Here is a 19,849-nt window from a genome sequence, read left to right as displayed (position 1 = left end):
CCTTAAGCTGCCTGCAGCTTCATTTCCCCAAACTCAGCCCTGCCATAAATAATTCCCCCAAAATCAGAGCAAGGAGTGGTCATCTGGCCCCACAGGACTGCTGGTCACCTATCAACAACACTTCCCTTCTAAGCCTACTATCAATCTATCCATAGTCTGCAGAATTTCCTTCCCACCCAAATATGGTATTTAAGTCCATAGAACTACGGTACTTTGATTCAGGAAACAATATACTGGAGCTGTGGTTCTCAAACGTTTTTCTCTGGGCCACACTTTCAGCCACACCAATTTTTTTTTTAATTGATATGCAGATGACACAACCTTGATGGCAGAAAGTGAGGAGGAATTAAAGAAGGTGAAAGAGGAGAGCGCAAAAAATGGTCTGAAGCTCAACATCAAGAAAACAAAGATCATGGCCACTGGTCCCATCACCTCCTGGCAAATAGAAGGGGAAGAAATGGAGGCAGTGAGAGATTTTACTTTCTTGGGCTCCATGATCACTGAAGATGGTGACAGCAGTCACGAAATTAAAAGACGCCTGCTTCTTGGAAGAAAAGCAATGACAAACCTAGACAGCATCTTAAAAAGCAGAGACACCACCTTGCCAACAAAGGTCCGTATAGTAAAAGCTATGGTTTTCCCAGTAGTGATGTATGGAAGTGAGAGCTGGACCATCAAGAAGGCTGATCACCAAAGAATTGATGCTTTTGAATTATGGTGCTGGAGGAGACTCTTGAGAATCCCATGGACTGCAAGAAGATCAAACCTATCCATTCTTAAGGAAATCAGCCCTGAGTTTCTTATGTAGCTGCATTGTTTTATACTTTCTGGATGCTCTGTCCAACTATCTCGTCCTCTGTTGTCCCCTTCTCCTTGTGCCCTCCATCTTTCCCAACATCAGGGTCTTTTCCAGGGAGTATCTCTTCTCATGAGGTGGCCAAAGTCTTGGAGCCTCAGCTTCAGGATCTGTCCTTCCAGTGAGCACTCAGGACTGATTTCCTTAAGAATGGATAGGCTTGATCTTCTTGCAGTTCATGGGACTCTCAAGAGTCTCCTCCAGCACCATAATTCAAAAGCATCAATTCTTTGGCGATCAGCCTTCTTTATGGTCCAGCTCTCACTACCATACATCCCTACTGGGGAAAACATAGCTTTAACTATACAGACCTTTGTTGGCAAGGTGATGTCTCTGCTAGACCTCAGATCTGAGCTATCCTCAAATGCCTCCTTGTGGTGGGTGGAGCAGAGCTGCTACACCACTTCCCAGCAAGTAAGGTGAACTGTCCTCACAGGAAACGTCTCCTCATCAGTGGCTTACTGGGTGGGAGAGAGGGAGGGACAAGGAGGTCGACACTGCAAGTGCACCAGCAAGATTGGCTCTGCCAATGTGTTTGCACCGTGCCAGCCTTCCCACCCAGTAAGCAACAATGACCTGCCTGCCTAGAAGCTAGCATAGTTTCTCTGCCCTGTCCAGGTTGGCTGACCAGGCCAGGACAGAGGAGAGGAGTGGCTGCTGGATTGTCTCAGGAAGGGATCCAGTGGTCTGGAAAGGTCAGTACCTGAGTCGGGAGCACCCCTGCAAGAGGATTCTAGGAAAGGTTCTCAGGTTATTCACCCCTGCTCTGGGCAATGTGTCTCATATCTAGAGCAACTCTCTCAACATTACCACTCCTGCATGACATGAGGAAGGGTCCCTCTCTCTTCATGCAACAGCAGCAAAGACCGTGGTGCCATCAGAGACACATAGGGCACAGATCAGCCTTATGTTGACAGAGATGGGATAAAGTAAGAGTGGAGTGAATCACTTGATTGCTGTGAGATATTTCCTAAGTGACTTAACATCAAACTGCAGCCAATCTATGTTTTTTTTCCTCAGGAAGTGGGGGAGCGGTCAGACAATACTTCATTGTGGACTCTAATCCATGAACGCTTGTGCCATAAAAAAGATTGTGGAGACATTTTAGGATGACAGTGGCATATCTCCCTCAATCGCTGTGCTTCTCCCTTCGCTCCCCAGCTAGGGATGCTGGAGAAATTCAATTTGGTTTTCATTTTAATAAGAAACTACCCAATTTGCACTTCTCATGAACGGAAACACAGCTATCTTTCAAAATTTGCACTTTTAGGAATTTTGCGATACAGTTCTCCAACCAAATAATGTATACAAAAACGCATGTATTGCCGGAAAATGTGTATAAAATGCATAAATTAATGAAAATAACACAAAAATGCACTATATTGGTGTATACTGCTTCCAAGAATGTGTGCATTATTCAAAATGACATACAAAAAATGTGTTTATTCAGAGGATTTTGCACTAAAACGTGGGTGGGTTTTCATGAGGGTTTTTAAAAATGCAAACTGCTGCAGAAATGTAAATTTAAAATGGGGGGAAATGAGAAACAGAGGGAGCTGAAATTAAAAGATCCATCCATCCCTATCCCACTCCACCCCCCACCTCCCACCCCAATTCTGACTTCCGGCCTAACTATACAGTCGTACCTTGGAAGTCGGACGGAATCCATTCCAGAAGTCCGTTTGACTTCCAAAACGTTTGGAAACCAAGGTGCAACTTTTGATTGGCTGCAGGAAGCTCCTGCAGCCAATCAGAAACCACAGAAGCCCCATCAGACGTTCAGGTTTCAAAGAAGGTTCGCAAACCGGAACACTCACTTCTGGGTTTGCGGCATTCAGGAGCCAAAACATCCGAGTACTAAGGCGTTCGGGATCCAAGGTACGACTGTAGTTCCATGTCACATGCACAGACAGAAAGCCCAGCTGAATGACATCTATCAGCAAATCACCTAATCCAAGGCATAAGCAAAGTCTTGTTAGCCTTGAAACATGCCAGTGGAATTTACCGGTAAAGAGCACACTAGCCATCATAGCACATATTCAACATTTATTTTTATTTTTATTTTATTTTAAAAAATGCTCTTGAGAAGTATAACTACATTTTTTCAACCTCCAGCCTTCCCTTGATGAATGTGAACTTAATCCATGCACATAAATAATTTTAGTATGACATTTTATTGCTTGTCGTCATTCCTGCTGTCATCACTGCAAACCCCCTTGAAGTACATAAAACTTTCATCTAGACTCTTGAAAAGGTTATAGCCCAGACCAGCTCTAGTACCAGCTCTGCATGTAATAACCACAGCAGATTCTACACTTATGGTGTGAGCCCAACTTCATAACTTGGCCTGCACATATCCATACTACAACAGGGAGGGCTTCAGATGAGCTGCCTTTTCTGTTTTGCAACTTTTCTGTTCCACAGGCAATTAAGAGTACAGGGGTACCTCAGGTTACATATGCTTCAGGTTACATACACTTCAGGTTACAGACTCTGCTAACCCAGAAATAGTGCTTCAGGTTAAGAACTTTGCTTCAGGATGAGAACAGAAATCGTGCTCCAGTGGCGTGGCAGCAGCCCAATTAGCTAAAGTGGTGCTTCAGGTTAAGAACAGTTTCAGGTTCAGAACGGACCTCCGGAATGAATTAAGTACTTAACCCGAGGTACCATTGTACACACACACACACACACACACACACACACACACACACATGGTCTACTGACATTTGCTCCTAATTCTGTTGCTTTTAACTTTTTGTGATTTTACTGTATGGTTTTATATTGTTGCAAACCACTGTGATGTATTTCTAAAACATAGCGGTGTATAAATATTTTTATGATTTTTTATTTTAAAAAAAAATCCACTGAAAACATTTATGCATTTTGGTATGTTCTTCGTCTTGTATCATCATACTCATCCCCACAAACAGGTATAAAACAGCTGTAAAACACAAAGAGCATTGGCGACATCTCAAGCACAAGTCAATTGCTATCACATAGAGTTGGCTTTTCCCAATTCAAATGATGCACTAAGAAAGAAAGAAAGAAAGAAAGAAAGAAAGAAAGAAAGAAAGAAAGAAAGAGCTTGCTTCTCATTTTCTGTACTTGTGCTGGCTGTAAAAGTATTATGGGACCAGACATGGAAAGGGCAGCTGCATAATGCTAAAATCTAATGTATGACAATTTCCACTAATAAGATTCGTTTCATCACAGGCCTACATTGGACTCTTCTTTTCCTGCAGATAGTGCCGCAAATGATCTTACACTTCTAGTAACCCCCAGATCCTTCTAATTTAGAAAGCCGGTTATTTTCACTATGATTGTACTGGTCGCAGCACCAATTCAGTTCCAAATGGGAGACAACTGTTCACGCTTCTCAGAATTTTGCGATGCAGTTCTCCAAAATATTCATGAAAATAACAATGCAAAAATTGCTTGCAAAAATGTGTTCATTTGGGGAAATGTGCACTGGAATACTGACAGATTTCATGAGGATTCACACTGGTGCAGCTATGGGGCAAGCTGAACTGAACTGAAAGCTTGAAAAATGAGAAACCAAGAAAAATTAACATCGTCCCTCCTATATACAAACAACTTGGATTGAAGATTGAGTGTAAATATTTCTTTAAAAAACACAAATTGTATATAATTTTGTAGGCATTGAATGGTATTTTGGTGCAGAATAAGCCCACCTACCAGTGTGGAAGCTAGGTGGGTTTAGACTGGTAGCTCTTTGTTTGAAGAAATGATCGTGAAGGGTCCTTGTTTAGCTATATAGCAGCTTCTAAACATGTGGCTTGTCGCAGCAGCCACTGATTGACGTGGTCCTCCTTGAATCTGCGTAATCCCTTCCTAAAGCCTTCTAAGCTAGTAGCCGTCACCATATGTTGTGGCAATGAATTCCATATGATGCGATGTTTGGGGAAAGTACTCTTCAGTCTGCCCTGAATATGCCCCAATAATTGGGTGCTTTCCAGTGAGGCTTAAGAGGGAGGAAAGGCCTGCACAACCATTGAGGAAAACATGTCCATTCAGTGCACAATAAACTCAGCTGTGCAGCAGGGCCTATAATTTCTGGGGAAATTCTTGATCTAAAGCAAAGCTTGCATCTTAAACCCCATGAATTGTAAATGCATTGGCTCAATGGTGTCATGATTTCCTCACCGCTTCCCTTTCCCGATTCTCCACAACAAGGGAATTAGAGTGGCTGGTCTCCCCATATTTGGGGAGCCAAGAACAACCTCCCACTACATCCACCAGTCCTTTGCGAGTCCCCCTGCATGCATGGGGGGGAAACCTAGGAGAAAACCCAACTGAGCACAAGACAGACTTATTTCTGAGCAGTCGGGCATAGGATTGCACTGTTTATCTTCCCCTTTGCTCCATGCTAACTTCTCTCTTCCAGATGCTTTGGCCTCTGTATGCTGGCAACATGGACCACTGTGAGAAAAGGGCTCGTAAATCTTCCTCACCACCCACCCTTTTGTATTTCAAAATAGCTGTTTGGGTTTTGTTTTCGGCAGAAGTTATTGCTGCACAGCTTGGGTCACCACATTGCTCAATATCTTTAGGCATTTCCCCCTCCCTGCAGCAACCACCCTTTGTTCCCTAATTAGTGGAGTTTCGGGCATTTTATGAGCTCTACGAAATTCAGCTAAAACGTCAGTATGGAAAAGAAGCTCTATAGGGTTCTACATACGTCTTGGAAAGCTTTGATTCATATCTTGGGCTTAGCCACAAATTCCCTGGGCATACATATTTTACTTGCCGTGGAGACTCTGGTAAAAAATAAAAATAAATCCATTCCCATTGCAAGCTCTTACACCTACAATTTTACCACGTGGAATGTCTTGTTGCAGTGCTGTGAAGATTCTCTAAGCCACCTCACCATGGCTAAGACGGTGGAAGAGAAGCAGGGAGACTTAAGTTGATGGTGGCTATATTGTCCATCAGATTTCGGACTCCTCACAGCTGTGTTGTTAACTAGTTTATTTTACTGCTCCCTAGCAGGGCACTTAATACGAGCCTGCGGCTGGCTCTCTCCCTACTAGGGAAAAAGGAGCAGCTGGAGGAGGTAGGGAAGGAGGAGCTCAGAGCTTGAGTTGTGCTCAAGGCAGGATGAGGGAGCCTGTGGTTTTCCATCTGTTGTGGAACTCCAACCCCCCCCCCCACACACACCCCAGTTTGGGAATTATAGTAGCCACACAACCTCTGGAAGAGTATCGAATCTCCACCCCCTACCTTAAGAGAGCAATGGACTATTAATTCAGCATGCCTGACTACAACACAGGCTGTCCACAGCAAAGCTGAAATCCTCTGCATGCTTACCTGGGAGTAAGTCTCATTTTATTCAGTGGGATTTCCTGGTAAATATGCAGTGGTTCAGGCTGTAAGCAGTGGTATAAATTACAGTGGTAGCTGTGTAGCTCTGAAGTAGTTTTCAACAACAGATGATTGATGAGCAAAGTTCCCTCCTTTTCCTTGGACATTTGCAGCCTGCACAAGCAGAAGTAACGTTTTCGCTCCCCTCACATGAACTTCAGCATTAAGTGATCAGGCTTCTCTGTTCCTTTGTTGCAGAAAAAGAAATTTGGCCAAGTACTGTATTTATGCAGAGATGGGAAGAATGCATTCTTCTGAAATACCTTGTCTTACCCAACTGTTAAAAGTCTAGGAATCCTATTTTCCTTTGTTCTTGGTCACTCTCTCTCATACTAATGTCCTGTTTATTTTAAGTTGGTTGATTAAAATAATTCAATGGTTGCAAACAAAGCGGCTGATGAGCTAAAAGTAACCCAGATACATTTTCAACCTTACTTGGAAATGAGAACAACCATTTGTTATCATTTCACCAGCTTTATAGCCCCTAACCACAGTTCTCTTAGATGCATTTTGGCTGTCAATATTTTGTAATTAGGAGGCCCTGCAGTCACTGCATTTATTCTCTGTCCCAATCCAAAGGCAAGTCACTGTTCTTTGCTGCCCTGGAGGCTCGCCTGTTTATAATCCAGACCTGTTGGCCTCTGGTAGGCACTGACATCACCATTGGCCATGGCACAGGCTTGCAATATTTGCCATTATCCAGTAGCTGGTTAGCAAGTTCAACAGCTTTCCCCTTCCAATTCTTTATTTTTTCCTTTCCCAGGAGACAGGGATTCATTCCAAATATATATATTTTTTTACAAAAGAGAGAAAAGAATTCTTTACTTCTTGGACAACTAATCTGGAATCTTAATTTATGAGTTAACCAAAACCATAAAACCTGGAATAGAATCTGCATACAAGGAAACTAACATGGAATCCTTTGCTCACTTTGCTGGACATCATGTAAACTCTTGCCTTCCTTTACCAGCTTTCAAAAATCATGTCATCTTTAGAGGACTGCATTTATTGCAGTATAGGTAAAGGTACCCCTGCCCATACGGGCCAATCTTGCCAGACTCTAGGGTTGTGCGCTCATCTCACTCTATAGGCCGGGAGCCAGCGCTGTCTGCAGACACTTCCGGGTCACGTGGCCAGCATGACAAGCTGCATCTGGCAAGCCAGCGCAGCACACGGAATGCCGTTTACCTTCCCGCTGGTGAGCGGTCCCTATTTATCTACTTGCACCCGGGGGTGCTTTCGAACTGCTAGGTTGGCAGGCGCTGGGACCGAACCACAGGAGCGCACCCCGCCGTGGGGATTCGAACCGCCGACCATGCGATCGGCAAGTCCTAGGCGCTGAGGTTTTACCCACAGCGCCACCCGCGTCCCCCTTATTGCAGTATAGAGTGAGGAAATTCCAGGATATTACCAGTGGTCTTTTCATATCTCTTTTGAATACTTTGTATTCAATAGGTCCTCAGTTCAGTTCCTGGTATTGCTGGGAAAGGCGCCTATCTGAAACCTATGAACTGTCCCAGAAAATGTTATAGTATCTCAAAAGTCTTTTTTATTAAAAGTTTTTATTAATTTATTTATAGGCATTTATAACCTGCCCTTTACCACGAGGTCCTAGGGTGGGTTACATGCTGCTCAATGCAATGGACCATGTAGCATCTTCCACCCTACAAAGCCTATTCAAAAACATGGGTCTTGATATTGAAATGTATACAGTGGCAAGGCCAGATGCATCTCAGAGGGAAGGAGGATGTTCTACAATCCGGGGGCCACCACAGAAAAGGTCTCTTACGCATGCCAAACTTCACATAGAACTGGAGCAGACAGCAGGACCTCCCCAGCAGATCTCAAACACCTGGGCAAGTTAATATGAGGGGCAACGCTAGGAATCGCTTGGACTGAACTGAAAATAAAACAGTCAAAATTATGCCCTTATGAAAATCTAAGGGACAGCTGCACTTGGAAATATTGTGTTCAGTTCTGGTTGTGCATCACATGGGTGGGACCTTCTTGTACCCAACAGTATTTATCATCATCATGTATTTATTTATTAGGGACGCGGGTGGCGCTGTGGGTTAAACCACAGAGCCTAGGACTTGCCAATCGGAAGGTCGGCCGTTCAAATCCCTGCAACAGGATGAGCTCCCGTTGTTCGGTCCCAGCTCCTGCCAACCTAGCAGTTCAAAAGCACAAAGTGCAAGTAGATAAATAGGTACCCCTCTGGCGGGAAGCTAAACAGCGTTTCCGCGCGCTGCTCTGGTTCGCCAGAAGTGGCTTAGTCATGCTGGCCAGATGACTCAGAAGCTGTCTGTGGACAAATGCTGGCTCCCTTGGCCAATAAAGCGAGATGAGCGCTGCAACCCCAGAGTCGGTCACGACTGGACCTAGTGGTCAGGGGTCCCTTCACCTTTTATTTATTTATTACATTTGTATACCGCCCCTCATCTGTATATCTCAGGGTGGTTCACAATGTTCCAATAGTAAGCACATTGTCCTCAATTCACACTATATATTCTATATATATAGGGAGGGAGGCTTCCTCTAACCCTCCTCCCCATATAGAGTCTATATGCAGTAGCTGAGTGAGAGCTGACCTATAACCTTGAAATGTAGTTATATTGACCGAGAAGCACCGAAAGATCTGATCTATGATTTTTGTGGGGACTCTCCAGAGATCCTCGTATGCAATCACCGAAGTGTTTGACACTCCCACCCCTCTCATTTCTTTTAATTACATTTTTGCCACTAATTCAAGTGGAGTCAGGGTCCTGTGCCAGACTATACATGTCTCACTGGAAGAGTAAGCACAGAAATATGGAATAAATTGGGCCTGGCCTCTTCAAGCATAGCTGCAAGGATCTTAGCTTTCACATTTCCTGACTTACTTTGAACAAAGGAAGGAAAAGAGTGAACCATACGGACATGAACAATGTATTAATGCTGCTTTTGTTTCTTAAAAGAGATTCTCTTGGTTTCTCTCCCGCACGCCCCCTGCCTTTTCTGTTTAGTTTGAACAACAAAGGCGGCTGCTCATGATTTGGCAGCAGTCAAAAGGCACTCTGAACTCAGAGCACATATTGTAATCTAGCCCCAGGTATGAGATTAGCTACTGGTTGAATGGAAAGCATGTGTCTAGCGGCAGAGACTCCTGGTTGTTGGAGAAAGGTTTCCAGAGCAGCATTAGAGGGTTGAACAAACACATATGGGCCCTATTCTGATGCTCAGATAAAGCCTGACCAAGGATGCTTTCAGATGGGAGCTTGATTTGCAAATAGGTCACTGGTAACAGGGTTTTTGGGTTGTTGTTTTGACTTAGCAAACTCAATAAGACAGATAAGAATAACAACCAATTAAACCAATCGAAGCATATTTACCATGGCTGTAACAGGTCCTGCGATGAGAATAAAGGTCTGTCTACATACAAATGTCCTTGCATGTCGGGGTCCCCAGGGCCACCTCAAATAACTCACACATCACACCAAAATTTTAGTTTAAGGTTTTGGCATAATTTTGGCCACAACTTTATTAAAATACAAACATGTGAGTGGTTGCTTAGGCATTGTTGCGACTAGCTGCCCCCACCATGGGGGACAGTCTGACATTCCGCACGCATGCGAAAGTCAGAAAAGGGGAATACACTTGGTGAACCTGCCCTCAGCCCACCCCAAATGCAGCCAGGAGCTCTTGCGGTGGCCCGAGCCCCCTTGACAGGGTGGACAAGCAATAGTTAGCCCCCAATTCCTTTAACGGAATCCCTTGCAGCAGCAGCATTAGAGGGGCAGGCACAGCCAATCCATGCCCCTCAACCAACCAAACCATAAACCAATGCCTAACCGCAACCTTACAAGTTGTGACAATTTGCTACGCAATAGGCAAAAAACCAACTGGCCCAGCCAATCTGCCAGATGGACAAAATTCCTACCAGGCCCCTGCCTCAAGAGCAGACGACCCCATGACAGGCATAGCAAGGTCAAGCGAACAACCCTAATTCTAGGGAGGGAGGGACGGGCAATCCGATGCACGGGCGAAAAGAGGAAGCCCTAGCCTCGTGCAAAGAGTTCTCTGGCTGTCAATCAACAAATGGCAACATTAACTTCTTCCCAACAACAAGGGAAGCCCAATTGGATCAGTGGCCAACGATCAATTAGCCCGCCCCACAACTTTGGAGTGTCCTGGCGGCCCCAACCGCAACATGCGCTCCCCATGAAGGAGAACACGCTTTACCTGCTGGCGGAAAGTCATAAGAGAAGGAGCTAGATAGGCAAGCCTAGCCAATGAGTTCCAAAAGCTGGGCCTTCTCGGTCCAGAATGTCCCATCAGACATTCGGTCCCATCAGATGCCAAGGAAATAAGTAACTAAAGAACCTTTAGAAGACATCTGAAGGCAGCCCTGTGCAGGGAATGCTTAATATTTTGATATGGCCTTATATTTGCTGGAAGCCGCCCAGAACGGCTGGTGCAACCTAGTCAGATGGGCAGAGTACAAATAAAATGATGATGATGATGATGATGATGATGATGATGATGATGATGATTTAATCTGTGGAAGAATTCAAGCATCTGGTCCTCCATAACACTGTTTGGCTGTCATGCAAAAGAAAGGAGGGAGTTGTTGCTCTGATTTGTATTGCCCTGCTGCCGCACAGAGAGGAGAGGTTCTGATATGTGATTACGGGTGTTCAGTGCTTCCACAGAAGACGTGCACACATACAGGCTTTCTTATTTGCACAGAAAGCATGAGTAATAGTTGTAAGTCAGAACAAAGAAAGAATGTCTGATCAGCAGGCACAGCTAAGCACCAAAACATCAGCATTTGGCAAACTTGTTTAGCTCATCTGGATTGCATTAATATTATATATATATATATTTATATATGTGAGATTTCTTAAAAGCTTAAGAGCTTTGATGTCCTCTGCTTCATCTGAGAGCCTAAATGAATCTGTAAGAAACTGATTATCTTCTATGTTCCGTTGTGTATTTTTGCACCGTGCTCTGCTCATATTTGTGGATGGAGAAATTCAGAATCTATAGCTAGAACTCACACGTGTCTTCACCCAGTGTCTGTTATGGTATTGAGGGGGTTATGGGCAAAAAGTTTCAGGGTGGACATACAGTACTGCTTCCTGTCCGATCTGTGCATTTCCCGTAACTTCCTGCTGAAATCTCATAGCATTTCACACCACAAATGCTGTGGGTTTCTTTCTGCTCTGCTTTTGTTGTGCTATAGCTCAAAAATAATGCAGTAGCAGTTGGGGGTGCATCACGGAACAACTAGTAAGTCAGAATAAACCCATCACTAATGCACTATTATTGTGTCAAGAAAATGTTGCCAAATACATCCACAGTAAAACACCAACTTGGAGGGGTCCTGAACAGGCACGTTAGTGAGTTCACCTCCACACTGCACATCTCAAGCACAAGACATCATCCCAAGTATCCTGGGAACCACAGTTTGCTAAAGGCGCTGGGCACTGTAGCTCTGTGAGGTAAGCTATAATTCCCAATGTTATGGGGGGATCCATGTGCTTTCAATGAATCATATGGTTGCCCCACATACAATTCTATGATCCTATGACCTGAAGCTTTGGAAAACAAGGAGGCAAAAGGGAAATTTAAAATATTAGCTCTGTGAGGAGAAGCTCTCTCTTTCTCTCTAGTGACATAAACCTTTGTGTTCTCACTAAACTACAGTTCCCAGAATCCTTTGAAAGACACCGTGACAGTTCAGTGGGCTGTAAGTCCCATTTTCTTCTTCTTCTTTGGCGATCACTCATAGCCGAGTAAGATTGTCTTCCATAAACATAGTTTTAACAATGAGTCCGTAAGTGACTGTGGAGGCCAGTTCTGGATCCACACGTCCTTCCACAATGGGGACATAGGTTTCCGGGCGGGAGTTGGTCACGGTGAGGGTTTGCCAAGCGTGCCTTCCTCTTAGCACGTTCCTCCCTTGCGTCCTGAGTTCGAGTGTCTTCAAAGCCCTTTACACCTTTGGTAAAGACTGCACACTCTTTACTGATTTTTTATTCCTGGAAGTGTGCAACATAAGGGGGGGGGGATACAATCTGACACTGTCCCAGAGGCATATTACAACGGTCCCTCCGTCCCTGTCCCCCACCCACTCCACACAGGCTCAGGCGCTTCACTATTATAAGTATTAACGGCAAATCGCATCATGAAGCAGAAGGAATTATAAGTCCATTGGTAAAGTACTCTTCTAATACAGACTGAAGTTCCAGAGGCTAATATTTGCTGGAGAGCAAATTTTTGTCACATTAAAAATTAAATTGCCACTGACAGTAAATATTATAACAGAGAGAAAAGCTGGTCTAATGGGTGGGGATCACAAGTGTCTTCTACAAATGGTTTAAATTACGTGCTGGCAAGGCACTAAAGCACATCCATTTGAATGCATACGAAGGCAAAATTAAATAGGAAACCCAGGGTTTTCCAGACATATTTTTCCAGACGGTATGTCAAATTCCCAGCAATATGTTTTATAAGCTACTAGAATTGTCCATTACACACACACACACACACACACACACACACACACACACACACAGCTTTTCACCTCCATATTTTTTGATGATACGACTTCCTTGAGCAGTGAGGTCACCTCTGCCATAAGTGTCAGGCTTGAAATCTTTGCAGGGAAGAGGGCGGGAGGGAGGGACCCCAGTGGTGATCATGCCCAAGAAAATGCCACTCAAATTGTGTTATTTAGCAGAAAAATCTCATGGACCCAGGAGGTGGGTATGATGATCACAGCTGGCAAAGGCTGACATTTCCCTCGGTGGAATTTCTAGGGGCAGCATAGCTAATTTTGAAAACGCCATGTGCTAGTATGGTCCATAGAGTTGCCAACTTTTTTACCAGTCCCTGCTCCTATGCCTGTCAACAGTTGTAGCTTGATCTGCAGGCATTACCAGGTGACTTAAGGGAAGGGTCATAGCTCAGGGGTAAAGGAACTGCTTTGTGTGCAGGAGATCCCAAGTTCAATTCCTGCTGGCATCTCCAGGTGGGGAGAAAGTCCCACCTGAAACGCTGGAGAGTCACTATCAGAGGGTGGTGCTGTGGTCTAAACCTCTGAGCATCTTGGGCTTGCCGATCAGAAGGTTGGCGGTTTGAATCCCCACGATGGAGTGAGGTCCCTTTGCTGTGTCCCAACTCCTGCCAACCTAGCAGTTCGAAAGCACGCCAGTGCAAGTAGATAAATAGGTACCTCTGTGGCGGGAAAGTAAACGGCATTTCTGTGCACTCTGGTTTCCGTCACGGTGTTCTGTTGCTCCAGAAGCGGTTTAGTCATGCTGGCCACATGACCTGGAAAGCTGTCTGTGGACAAACACCGGCTCCCTCAATACACTGCCACGTGGAAGAACCCACAGTGATTACCCTGATGATGGAGAGGCAATAGCAGTCTGCGCTTCCATGCCCATTTCAAAGAAGTCAGAGCACTGGGATCAACTGAGACAGCAGCGCAGTTCACACTGGAAAAATCAAGCATTGAAGAAATGCTACTAAAAGCATTACCTGAGATGAGACATTTTAGGCACAGCCATGTGAATAATTCCACAGTTCTACACAGAAAAACAAAACTATGGAATCAGATAAAGAACTGAATCTGCTGAGAATCTCTCTTTTCATTTATTTTTTAATAAACACAAATTCCTAGATTAGTAGAAGTATGTATAGGCAACTTCTTCCCAAAGTGGTTGCTGAGCGAGTTTTCAAGTGGTCAGAGGTGGTACCTTTTTCTGTAGCTCTTTCACCATGGCAAATGATACAAAATGAGGGGGGAAATGGGCAAACACGTTTTATTCACACAAAGTAATACCGGTTGCAGAATTCTGCTTTTGAGGGTGCAGAATTGGATTTGTCTTGGTGCAGAATCTTAGCTTTATTCTCTTAGCTTCAGGCAACAGTTACTATGCTGTAGATATAGGTCTCTGCCCCCACCCTATTTTTTTTTAATTCATTTACGTGAAATAACCAAGTGAAGAGTTGCTGTGCTTCATTGCATGCCTTCAATTGCAAACTTCAACCCAGGAAACCACAAACCATCCCTCCTTCTCTCCCTCCCTCTTTCCTTTTAAAGGCATGAGTTCCCTGATGGCAGCGTTCTAGGATGTGCTGGTGGGGAGCACCATCAATATGCCTGTAAATGTATTAAATAAATAACATTTTTTCCAGGAATATATACAGCAGGGGAATGAACCAACTGTTTTTCTTTGTAACCACAGTTCCCTGCAATAGGTTGCTCAGATGATCTAATGCAGACTGCATTTTACATTTATTGCTGCGAATTACTTGCATGGTAAGATGGGGCTTTGGGTTTGGTTGGTGTTGGGGCTCCCTTCCCCCATTTTATTGGTACATATCCAACAACTCTTTAATTCATGACCTCCACCATGCAAAACACTGAGTGGTGGATGCTTGTGATATCCCTTGCAATCTGTCTCCCCCCCAAAAATGCTTAAGGCTCTCCAGACGGATGTCTTCTTCTCACTTGGAGATAATACTGTTGTTGTGACCCAATGCCAGGCTGCTCTGCAAACAGGGCCAGATCAAGACATTTTGCTGTCTGAAGTAAAGGGCAAGATAACACCTCCCAACCCAGTCTATGTACAGAAGCCAACAGATCAGCAGTTCAATCGTCCTTCAACACTGGTGATGGGTCTGCATTCTCCACTGGACCCGAGTGTCACAGTCTAACTAGAGTGGCTGGAGGTCAGGGTGACTGCCTGGGCAGTGGGGACTGCTGCCACTGCCCCACATCTCCTAGGGGCCACCACCTCACTCTGCCTAATGAAAGGGCCGTCCCTGTCTGCAAATGCAAGGTAGGCCTAAGACTTGCACATACATATACTGCCAAGTGCCAGCTAGTATTGTTTAAGGCTGCAATCATATGCACACACATGCAGAAATATGCAGAAGATCCATCAAACATGGTAGGCCTTTCCTCTGAGTAAACAAAACACAGGATTCCTTCTCCTCAGGTAACCAAAGGCTGCAACAGAGAATTCTCAATGCCCTTATTAAGCTACAGTGGCGTAGCGTGGGTTGTCAGCACCCGGGGCAAGGCAAGTAATTTGCGCCCCCTAACCCGTGGATTTGCGCCCCCTAACCCTAACCCCCAGATGTTGCGCCCGGTGCGGCCGGCCCCCCCTGCACCCCCCATGCTACGCCACTGTTAAGCTACAATTCCCGGGATTATATTTGGGGCACAGAAGGGGAATCTGTTGTTGGACTCCAACTTTCATTGGCTGCAGCCAGCATGACCAATGGTCAGGGATGATGGGAGCTGTAGTCCAACAATGTCTGGAGTGCCAAAGTTTCACACACCTGTGTTAGGGGAAGCTATGACAGCTAAACTAGTTTAAAACCCATATTAGTACTGTAATGTATCCTTAACTGTGCTCAAAACTATGCTAGATTATGCATGTGAATATATTCGTGGCTGGAAAGCCAGGTGATTTGGCTTTTTTTTAATAGCCCTGCAAATCCTTAATAGGCTGTCAAGTTTTCCATGAAGGAAAATCTGCAGACATTATAGAAACATATTCTTCTTATATGTATCTTTTCTAAAGTTGCAGCATATAGTAGGTCTAACACCTGTAACCCAGAATATATATATTACCTTCATACTATATTGTCAGCTTCTTAGCTAGCTTTGTTCGTTTGTTTGCTTAACTGTTTTAACTGCTTAATCTGCACATTTATTCTTTGTTAACCATTATTATAAATGATGCTAATACAAAGATTATATTCAGATGAGGGCTTCTTTTTTTAAAAAAAAAAGAGCAAGAAAAGATGGAAACTTTTTATGACACTTTGTGTAAATGTTTAACCCAAATATCAGTGCTGTGTGTTGCAAGCATCCAAAAAGAAACACATTCTTAAGAACGTTTTAACACCCTATAAATCACTCTTGGAAATGTTAAGCCTAAAAGCCTTATTCTAAACCCCAATATGTCCTACACTAGAATACAAATATTATTCCCTGTAGTCAAGAACCACCAAGTGAGCTGCAAGTCAGTATCACGACCAATGCAGACATCAAAATTTAGCTGCATCTTCCCTCTCCATTACTTCCAGTACAGCCATCACCAACGTCATGCCCTCCAGATGTTTTGAACTATGGGTCTCATCAGCCCCATCCAGCTTTCACCCTGGCTAAGATTAACACCCTGGTGCAGTGAAAAACAGTTGGGGTCTCTGCCAGTGCCAGCTGTTCCTCCCCTAGTCATGTCTCCTGACTCTCCTCTCCTGCCTGCTATGTGGCACATCAGGAGTTTTCGACCCAGACTAGATGGTACCATTTATTTTAGGCTTAGTTGTTGCTGCTTTCAAAGCAGTAGGGAGCTCGATCCACATCAGAATCACAGGGAATTCCCCCTGCAAACAAAATTTTAGCCACCCAGGCTGCAATCTCCAGTGGGAGATTAGTGTGGGAGCAAGATGAGGCGCATGCTAAGCCTTTCCTCTCTGCCATTCTCCACCTCGAAATTGCCCTCCTCAAACTTATTTGTTCTTCCCACGGAGCTAAAAGCAGGTTGCAGGGGCGGAACCAGAAACCTGGAGGTGGAAAATGGGTGGAGAGCAAAGGATTAAGCTACCCATCTCCTTCTTCCCTCTCCTGTGTCAGCCTCCCATTGGAAAAGTGCAGCCTGGGTGGCAGCTCCAAGTAAAAAGAAAACCTCCAGGAGGGGGTGTGGAACCTACAAGTGATTAAGATCATGTGTACGTAGCTTCAGCGTAAGTCCTCCAGAATGTATCTGTCCTTTGCTGTGGGTTGTCCCATGGAGGGCTTGTTTTCCTTCAGTATAGATGCTCCCAGCTGTGCTTTTCCTGGTTTTGGACTATTTTTTAATATTTGCTTGATATTGCCATGGTAACAGGGGAATCACAGATGGTAAGAGTTAGAGATTATGCCACTGGAGACGTTTATCATCATGGCCGTCTATAATACGAACTCTTGTTCTCAGCGCTCCCCCCACCCAGCCACCCAACATGCTGGACACTCCTGTGTTTATTTTGTTGGGAGGGGAACCAATGGACACCCTCACCAATGCACAGACTCCTGATCCGAGCAATGTGAAACTCTTAACTTCCTCTCTAATCAGCATGTATTTCAGGCTCTTGGGGTGATGAGAGAGAGAGAGAGAGAGAGAGAGAGAGAGAGAGAGAGAGAGAGAGAGAGAGAGGCAAATTGCACTCAGCCGCGTTTCACCGAAAATCTGAATGACATCATGGTTATAAGGCATTTCCCTTTCCTGACTCTCCCCACCCTTGTCCACACAACACAATTTTCAGTAGCAGAGCTGCAGGCTTTCAATACAGTCATACCTTGAATCCTGAATGCCTTGCTACTTGGACATTTTGGCTCCTGAACCCGGAAGCGAGTGTTCCAGTTTGCGAGCGTTCTTTGGAACCCAAACATTCGATGGGGTTTCCGATTGGCTGCAGGAGCTTCCTGCAGCCAATCAAAAGACGTGCTTTGTTTTGGAAGTCAAACAGACTTCTGCAATGGATTCCATTCGACTTCCAAGATACAACTGTAGTAGGTTAGGAGGCACAGCTTGTGACTTACCGCAGGAAATAACCCAATGATCTTAAACTGGTTTACGCAGGAGTAACCCACATTCAGCCCTAGGGCTTTTACTCCCTGATAGGTCAGTTTAAGATTGCAATGCACAATAGCACCTTGACTCCAACATGAGCACTTGCACCTTCCATTGACATGAAGTCACCCCCTTGCTCCAAATATCTTAATTGGGGATCTAAGGAGTTGTTCGGTACAATTAAAATCAAAGTATGATTCAGTGGTTCCACTTTAAAGCATGCCATGACACACTCCTGTTAGGTTTTAATTTTCAATGATTTATGGATTAGCATAAAGACTTCTTTTATGTGCCTTTGCAAATTCTTTGCCGTCGTTCAAAAATCAAAATTATTTACACTGAAGACAACTCTGACTGGAGGTATGGTACATTTTGCTGTGGTTACTGTAATCATAATCATCATTGTTTGAGAAAAATCCCTGAAAAGATTTTTAGTTGCTATCAGTTTAAGAAGTGGAAACTGTTGGGAATGCAAGGGTGTTAAGAAGACCACATTGTCTACTGGTTTTGCCTCACTTCTTTTTCTCATTTAACTCCAGCTGTTTCTACTGCAAGGATGGGGAATCTATGGTGCTCCAGAAACTGATGGACTTTAAGACTTGACATACTGATTCACTCATAGGTGCCAATTCCCTGAGGCCCTGGGTGCCTAAGCACCCATAAAATTCCCCATGAAGGGACCGGGCACCCACAAATCTCATGGCACCCATGGCCCCAGGCACCCCACAGTTGTGGGGCCAGGTTGGCACTCCTGGACTTGCTACTAGGTAGCCCAGGGGTTCAGGACACCTAAAGGCATGCATTTGTGTATGTCATTTTCATGATTATTTTTGGTTTTATGCACTCTTTCCCCTTTAAATATTCATGGCAATGCCTTGAATTTGGCCCTGCAATAAATCGGTGGCCAGTTCAGGTCTCTGAAACTCTGCATTCTTCCCCTTGTAACTGGTGATTCCATATGGCCAATGGTTGCAGATTCCAACTATCAGTGAGGAAGCTGGATGGAAATGTTTCTCAGCAAGAAGGGCCTTTTCCTGGCAGAAACATGGTAGGGATCAGGAATGAGTTTGTGCTTCCCTAGCAACCGCTCACACCTCCCATCCCGAGAAGAGAGGCCTTTAATCCTGTTCTCTGCCTCCCAAATCCTTCCCGGCGAAACCATCAGCTGTTGAAGCAGCAGCACTTTTTACAAACCTCATGCTTTCTGACATCTGTGCAGTAACCACTTCAGTTGCCATCAAAGTCTCAAAAATGCTGACAACATATTGATGTCATTAAGGATAATAAACGAGAGGGTTCCATCAGATAACAACTGGCGGCTGGTCGTTTTAGTAAAGTTTTCTTGTTGGCTTAATTGAAAATATATGAACGGATGTTATCACCGAACCTTCTTTTGAAGACTTACATATGCCCGAGGGTCTTAAAGTCATTTTTTTTTTAAGTCAAATGTTGATTTAGTTTCCAGGCATGTTGCATTGTTTTATTCTCCATGCTACACAATGGACGGGTTTTTGGTTAATAGAGAGTATTAGCCATTAGGAGACTGAAATAATGACTACTAAGGGTACATGTGCATGTCAGCTTGGGAGGGGTGAAGTAACCAATTCAGCTCTCTGTAGCTCAAGCATTTTGCAGCTTCAGAACATACTGGTCCCCATCTCACGCGTATGGTAGTCAATAGGGATGGGCAAATATGTCAATTTTGGTTACTCTCTGTTCTCATTTTTCCAATCCTAAATTCAGTTATCCACATTTCCACATTAGCTGGCCACTTTTTCAAAGTTCTCCTAATGAAAATCCGCTAGCATTATAAAAAATATATATATTCACATTTTGGTTTGCAATATTGGCCTATACAGACATCCATCCCTCCCACCTACATGGGGGTTACGTTCCGGACCCCTGTGCACTTAAGCGAGCATCACATGTGGAGAGCTCCCTCTAAAAAGCCTCTTTTTCCGGTTCGCCAGCTCTCTCTCCACACAACTCTCTC

The sequence above is a fragment of the Podarcis filfolensis genome (genome assembly GCF_964270895.1).
Source record: "Podarcis filfolensis genome assembly, chromosome: 10".
NCBI classification, from domain to species: Eukaryota; Metazoa; Chordata; class Lepidosauria; order Squamata; family Lacertidae; genus Podarcis; species Podarcis filfolensis.
This window is presented reverse-complemented; position numbering follows the sequence as displayed.